Source organism: Bison bison, unplaced genomic scaffold (assembly GCF_000754665.1).
Source record: "Bison bison bison isolate TAMUID 2011002044 unplaced genomic scaffold, Bison_UMD1.0 scf7180017864489, whole genome shotgun sequence".
In the NCBI taxonomy this organism is placed as follows: Eukaryota; Metazoa; Chordata; class Mammalia; order Artiodactyla; family Bovidae; genus Bison; species Bison bison.
Genome location: NW_011495048.1, coordinates 7806180 through 7814070, shown reverse-complemented (window position 1 = coordinate 7814070; position 7891 = coordinate 7806180). Strand labels below are relative to the sequence as shown.

The following is a 7891-nucleotide window of genomic DNA, read 5'->3' as shown; positions in this document are numbered from 1 at the left end:
CCACTAAGACCCTCAAGGTCCGGCCGCCATGGTTAGCAGAGACCACCGACAGCTGAGCGCGACCGCGCTACGGCAGCCGAGACGGGCCTAAACTGCTGGACGAACGCGCGAGAGGAAAGTGGCGGCGCAGTGCCAGCAGAGGTCGCTGTTGGCAGCTCCCCGCTCTGCACCTGATGCGAAGAGCTGACTCATTGTAAAAGACCCTTTTTATTTAACAAAATATACCCAAGGTATTACCATTTCAAAATGTAATCAGTATAAAAATTGTTAATAAAATATTCTACATTCTTAAAAAAAAAAGACCCTAATGCTGGGAAAACTTGAGGGCAAGAGAAGGGGACGACAGAGTATGAGATGGCTGGATGGCATCACTGACTCAATGGACATGAGTTTGAGCAAACTCAGGGAGATAGTGATGGACAGAGAAGCCTGGCGTGCTGCAGTCCATGGGATCACAGAGTCGGACAGGTCGTAGCGACTGAACAACAATAACAAGCTCTGCAAAACACAACCCTTACATTTGCCAATGCGGAGCTATCAATTCATTAGGTTGCAGACCCCTCATTTTGCTTCTGCTGATTTCCCTCTTCAACCCCAGGGCCTACTCAGAGAGGAAATTACTCGGTGAAGATTACTTTAGATGGAGTAGCATGCTATGCCGGTGGCGGTTTAAGTTTTGGGTGGCTGTTTCGCCCTCCAGGCTTTGCCAGCCCTTTAACTGAATAGGATCTATCACTCAAATCTGATCTCTGCCTAATCCTTACCTGTGTATCTTTCGTCCCCGAAAATTTGACTCTACCTTGATAATATGTCTGCTTAGGTTGTTAACTACCTTTTTACACACATGGTCTTGTGTTTCCAGCTAGCTTAGTGCCTCTTATTCAATGTTCCTTTCTATAACAAATATTTTGTAAACTCTTTGCTAGCCTGAAATAAAGTTCATAGATAATATAACTTCCTGCCCAAATAATTTCCAAAAATCAATGTATTATTCACCAATAAAAAAGAATGAGTTACAGGACTTCCCTGCTGGTCCAGTGGCTAAGACTCTGGGTTCCCAATGCAGGGACCCTTGGTTCAATCCCTGGTTGGGAAACTAGATCCCACATGCTGCAATTAAGAGTCCATATGTCACCACAAAAGACCCCGCATGCCACAAAGATTGAAGATCCTGTGCAGCAAAATAAATAAAAATAAATGAAGCAATGGAGACTCAGACATAGAGAACGGACTTATGGACCCGGTCACGGGAGAGGAAGGAGAGGGTGGGATGTATATAGAGAGTAACATGGAAGCATACGTTACCATAGGTTAAATAAATAGCCAATAGGAATTTGCTGTATGACTCACAGAACTCAAACCTGGGCTCTGTAATAACCTAGAAGGGTGGGATGGGGAGAGAGGTGGGAGGGAAGTTCAAAAGGGAGGGGATGTATGCATGCTGTGCTGTGCTTAGTCACTCAGTTGTATCCAACTCATTGTGACCCCATGGACTGTAGCCCACCAGTCTGTCTATGGGATTCTCCAGGCAAGAATAATGGAGTGGGTTGCCATGCCCTCCTCCAGGGGATCTTCCCAACCCAGGGATCAAACACAGGTCTCCCGCATTACAGGCAGATTCTTTACCATCTGAGCCATCAGGGAAGCCCCAGACATATGTATACCTATGGCTGATCCAACCAGTCCATTCTGAAGGAGATCAGCCCTGGGATTTCTTTGGAAGGAATGATGCTAAAGCTGAAACTCCAGGACTTTGGCCACCTCATGCGAAGAGTTGACTCATTGGAAAATACTCTGATGCTGGGAGGGATTGGGGGCAGGAGGAGAAGGGGACGACAGAGGATGAGATGGCTCGATGGCATCACTGACTCCATGGACGTGGGTCTCAGTGAACTCCGGGAGTTGGTGATGGACAGGGAGGCCTGGCGTGCTGCAATTCATGGGGTCGAAAAGAGTCGGACACAACTGAGCGACTGATCTGATCTGATCTGATGGCTGATTCATTCAATGTTTGGCAGAAACCAACACAACACTGTAAAGCAATTATCCTTCAATTAAAAATAAATAAATTAAAAAAAAAAGAATGAGTTACCAATACATGCTGCAACATAGATGAGCCTTAAAAGAATGCTAAGTGAAAGAAGACAACCACAAAACGCCAGATATTGCACGATCCTGTTTATATGAAATGTACAAAACAGGTAGAAACATAGAGATAGAAAGTAGATGAACTAGAGGAGTAGGGAATGAGGAATGACTATCAGTGGGTTTCTTTTGGGGATGATGAAAGCATTCTAGAATTAGTGGCTATCATTGTACAACTTTGTGAATATACTAAACCCACTGAATTGTAACTTTAAAAGAATATGAACTTCAATAGTATGTGAATTATATCTCAACTTAAAATCAATGACTTAACCATAATTTAGGACAAAAATAAAAGGAAAATAAGTTATAATACATGCATTTCAATGTATAATTTTTAGATTTCAGGCTCAGACAATAACAAAAAGGTAGGTTTTTCACCTACATGAGTGTCCCTTGCATGGCAAGACATTTTGTATTCCTGGTGCCTGTCTGGCCTGGGCCATTCTTCCTCTTCCATAATTGGGACAATTGAAATACCCCTTTCAAAGTAGTGCCATCTGGTTGAGAATCACTGGTCTAGACTACTTTAATATCTACCCATCATTTACCTGAAGTCAGGAGGTATTCTTTGTTCTAGAAAAGATGTAAGGTATTTCTTTCCCTAAAGGAATTAATTTTCTAAAAAGCAAATTCAGAGATGCTTTCACAACTCAAAGAAAAACAAATCTAGAAATAAACTATACATTCTGTTAAGTGTGCCTGCAGGAGTTGCAGAGAATGGTCCGTGTAAGGGAAAAAGTAATATAAGGGTGGTAAGTGGATAAAAAGCACTATTAAGCACATGACTTCCAAATTACCCAACAGAAAAGCTGTAGGCATTTATTTCCATGATACTTTACTAACACTGACTAATACTATTCTTTATAATCTTTGCCATCTGATACATGAGAAATATTATTGCTTTAATACGCATTTCTTAAATTTTGAGAGTGAATGTTTTTTAATCTATATAATTGACAATATAACATTGTTTCAAACATACAACATAATGATTCTATATTTGTATGTACTGTAAATGATCAGTAGAGTAAGTCTATTTAACATCCATCACCACACAGCTGCATTTTTTTTTCCTTGTGATGAGAATTTTTTAAATTAACTCTCTTAGCAATTCTTGGGAATTCCCTAGCAATCCAACTCTTAGGACTCACCTTTGTGGCCAAGGGCCTGTGTTCAATCCCTGGTCAGGGCACTAAGATCCCACAAGCCTTACAGCTCAGCCATAAATAAAAAAACAATACAGTATTACTAACTATAATTACATGCTGTACATTACATTCCCAGGACTTATTTTATTGATTTTTGACTGCACTGGGTCTTGTTGCTGTGTGCAGGCTTTCTCTAGATGCGGCGAGTGGAGGCTATGCTTCACTGTGGAGTGCAGGCTTCTCACTGCAGTGGCTTCTCTTGTTGCAGAGCACAGGCTCCAGGACGGATTCTTCCAGGACCAGGAGTAGAACCCATGTCCCCTCATTGGCAGGCAGATTCTTATCCACTGTACCAACAGGGAAGTCCAGGATTTATTTATTTTAAAAATGGAAGTTTGTACCTTTTGAACTGTTAAAAAAATTCAACTTGGTAAATTTTAAAGATCTTATTACTTTATTTAATAATTCATGAATAGGGGAGCATCCAATCTTAGCTAGAAAGGTGATCAAAGGAGCTGTACAAAAATGAAAGATTTTTATAGGCAAAAGGGAGTGAGAACAAGTTATACCTCAAAACAAAAATCAGGTTGGTTATTAACAAGGTCATCTTCCTTTAGGGGATGTCAAGGATCTATCAGGCAGATTACCTAACTAGTGCTGATTGCTGCTGCTAAGTCGCTTCAGTCGTGTCCGACTCTGTGCGATCCCATAGACATCAGCCCACCAGACTCCCCCGCCCCTGAGATTCTCCAGGCAAGAACACTGGAGTGGGTTGCCATTTCCTTCTCCAATGCATGAAAATGAAAACTGAAAGTGAAGTCGCTCTCTTAGCGACCCCATGGACCGCAGCCTACCAAGCTCCTCCATCCATGGGATTTTCCAGGCAAGAGTACTGGAGTCGGGTGCCAATTAGGCGATTCCTAATTGACTGGTTTAAGATACCATTTCTTGAGAGCTGAAACAGTAATTCTCAGTTTGGTGATGTGGAGCTTGTTTAGCATAAGGGACTCCATTTGGGTCCTGCTGTCTTGTTTTAAACAACCATCTTTATGTGAGGACTTTTTATATATACTGATTGACTACTTGTATTTCTTCCCATTTCCTTGTCCATCTTCTATAGAGGTTTGTCACTTCAGTGATTTCTAAATGCTTTTTATACATTAGTAATACTAATGCTTGTTACTTATATTGCAACATGTTCCTTGGGTTTATAGAGTTGAATCTATCAACCTGCCTAGAAAAACCCAGGTTAGTCACCAAAATGGTTATGAAGTATATATCTGAGCAAATGGCTTTTATTTGCTTCTTTCTGCTAACCTGATTTTTCTAAATGTCTACAGTGTGCAAAGAAGAAGACATTAAGAAGAGGAGAAAGAATACACAGAAGAACTATACAAAAAAGATCTTCACGACCCAGATAATCACGATGGTCTGATCAATCACCTAGAGCCAAACATCTCGGAATGTGAAGTCAAGTGGGCCTTAAGAAGCATTACTACGAACAAAGCTAGTGGAGGTGATGGAATTCCAGTTGAGCTATTTCAAATCCTGAAAGATGATGCTGTGAAAGTGCTGCACTCAATATGTCAGCAAATTTGGAAAATTCAGCACTGGCCACAGGACTGGAAAAGGTCATTTTTCATTCCAATCCCAAAGAAAGGCAATGCCAAAGAATGCTCAAACTACTGCACAATTGCACTAATCTCACACGCTAGTAAAGTAATGCTTAAAATTCTCCAAGCCAGGCTTCAGCAATATGTGAACCGTGAACTTCTAGATGTTCAAGCTGGTTTTAGAAAAGGCAGAGGAACCAGAGATCAAATTGCCAACATCTGCTGGATCATCAAAAAAGCAAGAGAGTTCCAGAAAAACATCTATTTCTGCTTTATTGACTATGCCAAAGCCTTTGACTGTGTGGATCACAACAAACTGTGGAAAATTCTTAAAGAGATAGGAATACCAGACCACTTGACCTGCCTCTTGAGAAACTTGTATGAACAGTTAGAACTGGGTGTGGAACAACAGACTGGTTCCAAATAGGAAAAGGAGTACGTCAAGGCTGTATATTGTCACTCTGCTTATTTAACTTATATGCAGATACATCATGAGAAATGCTGAGCTGGATGAAGCACAAGCTGGAATCAAGATTGCCAGGAGAAATATCAATAACCTCATATATGCAGATGACACCACCCTTATGGCAGAAAGTGAAGAAGAACTAAAGAGCCTCTTGATGAAAGTGAAAGAGGAGAGTGAAAAAGTTGGCTTAAAGCTCAACATTCAGAAAACTAAGATCATGGCATCCGGTCCCATCACTTCATGGCAAATAGATGGGGAAACAGTGGAAACAGTGGCTGACTTTATTTTTCTGGGCTCCAAAATCACTGCAGATGGTGATTGCAGCCATGAAATTAAAAGAAGCTTACTCCTTGGAAAGAAAGTTATGACCAACCTAGACAGCATATTAAAAAGCAGAGACATTACTTTGTCAACAAAGGTCTGTCTAGTCAAGGCTATGGTTTTTCCTGTGGTCATGTATGGATGTGAGAATTGGACTGTAAAGAAAGCTGAGCACAGGAGAATTGATGCTTTTGAACTGTGGTGTTGGAGAAGACTCTTGAGAGTCCCTTGGACTTCAAGGAGATCCAAACAGTCCATCCTAAAGGAGATCAGTCCTGAGTGTTCACTGGGAGGACTGATGTTGAAGCTGAAACTCCAATACTTTGACCACCTGATGTGAAGAACTGACTCATTTGAAAAGACCCTGATGCTGGGAAAGATTGAGGGGACGAGACAGGCTTCTCAGTATATGGAAGGAGGAGGGGAAGGGGACAACAGAGGATGAGATGGTTGGATGGCATCACTGACTCAGTGGATATGAGTTTGGTAAACTCCCGGAGTTGGTGATGGACAGGGAGGCCTGGCATGCTGCAGTTCATGGGGTCACAAAGAGTCAGACATGGCTGAGCGACTGAACTGAACTGAACCGTACAGTGTACATGTAATACTGTTGTAATAAAAAGTTATTTAATGAAATGATATATTGAAGTGCCCATCGGGAGCTCTTTAGTGCCCTAATGGTTAGATTCAGGCTTTCACTGCTGTGGCCCAGGTTCAATCTCTGCTCAGGGAGCTGAGCTCTCGTAAGCTGCACTGTGTGGTCAATAGAAATAAATAAAGGGCCCATCAAGAGATAACTGGTTTAGGAAGATGTAGTATATACGTTACATTTATATATGTATACATATACATAACACACACACACACACACACACACACAGGCTTCCCTGATAGCTCAGACAGTAAAGAATCCACCTACAATGCAGATGTGCGTTCAATCCCTGAATTTGGAAGATCCCCTAGAGAAGGAAATGGTAGCCCACTCAAGTATTCTTGCCTGGGGAATCCCATGAACAGAGGATCCTGGTGGGCTACAGTCCATGGGGTCACAAGAGTCGGACACAAATTAGTGACTAAACCACTACACACACACACACACACACACACACAGAGGCTTCCCTGGTGGCTCAGACAGTAAAGAATCTGCCTGCAATGGAGGAGACCCAGGCTCAATCCCTGAGTCAGGAAGATCCCCTGGAGAAGGGAATGGCTATCTACTTCAGTATTCTTGCCTGGAGAATTCCATGTACTGAGAAGCCTGATGGGCTACAGTCCATGGCATCACAAAGAGTCAGATACAACTGTAAGAGCTAGACATGACTGAGCAACTAACACTTTCACTTTACTTTGCATACACACACACAAATATTGCTCACCCATAAAAATGAAATATTGCCATTTAGAGCAACATGGTTGGACCTAGAGAATATCATACTAAGTGAAGTAAGTCAGACAAATATGTAGTATTGCTTATATGTGAAATCTAAAAAAGAAATGATACAAATGAACTTATATACCAAACAGAAATAGACTCATAGACACAGAAGACAAACTCATGGTTACTAATGGGGAAAGCAGGGGAGGGATAAATTAGGATTACGGGATCAACAGGTACAATTTACTATACCAAATTAGATAAGCAACAGGATTTACTGTATAGCACAGAGAACTTTATTCAATATTCTATAATGGCAAATAGATGAGGAAACAATGGAAACAGTGGCTGACTTTATTTGTGGGGGGCTCCCAAATCACTGCAGATGGTGATTGTAGACATGAAATTAAAAGACACTTACTCCTTGGAAGGAAAGTTATGACCAACCTAGACAGCATATTAAAAAGCAGAGACATTACTTTGTCAACAAAGGTCTGTCTAGTCAAGGCTATGGTTTTTCCAGTAATCATGTATGAATGTGAGAGCTGACCTATAAAGAAAGCTGAGTGCAGGAAAATGGATGCTTTTGAACTGTGGTGTTGGAGAAGACTCTTGAGAATCCCTTAGACTGCAAGGAGATCAAACCAGTCCATTCTAAAGGAGATCAGTCCTGGGTGTTCATTGGAAGGACTGATGCTGAAGCTGAAACTCCAATACTTTGGCCACCTGATGTGACGAGCTGACTCATTTGAAAAGACCCTGATGCTGGGAAAGATTGTGGGCAGGAGGAGAAGGGGACGACAGAGGATGAGATGGTTGG

At 41.6% G+C, this 7891-nt stretch overlaps 1 protein-coding gene across 1 annotated transcript in view; it reads right to left on the bottom strand.

Moving 5' to 3' along the window:
• COMMD1 (copper metabolism (Murr1) domain containing 1) overlaps positions 1–81 on the bottom strand; it is a 175727-nt gene extending 175646 nt beyond the window's left edge. Inside the window, exon 1 of the mRNA XM_010863281.1 lies at positions 41–81. The gene's annotated coding sequence lies outside the window, so the exon portion shown is untranslated. The remainder of the gene's footprint in view (positions 1–40) is intronic.
• Positions 82–7891: the final 7810 nt, after the last annotated feature.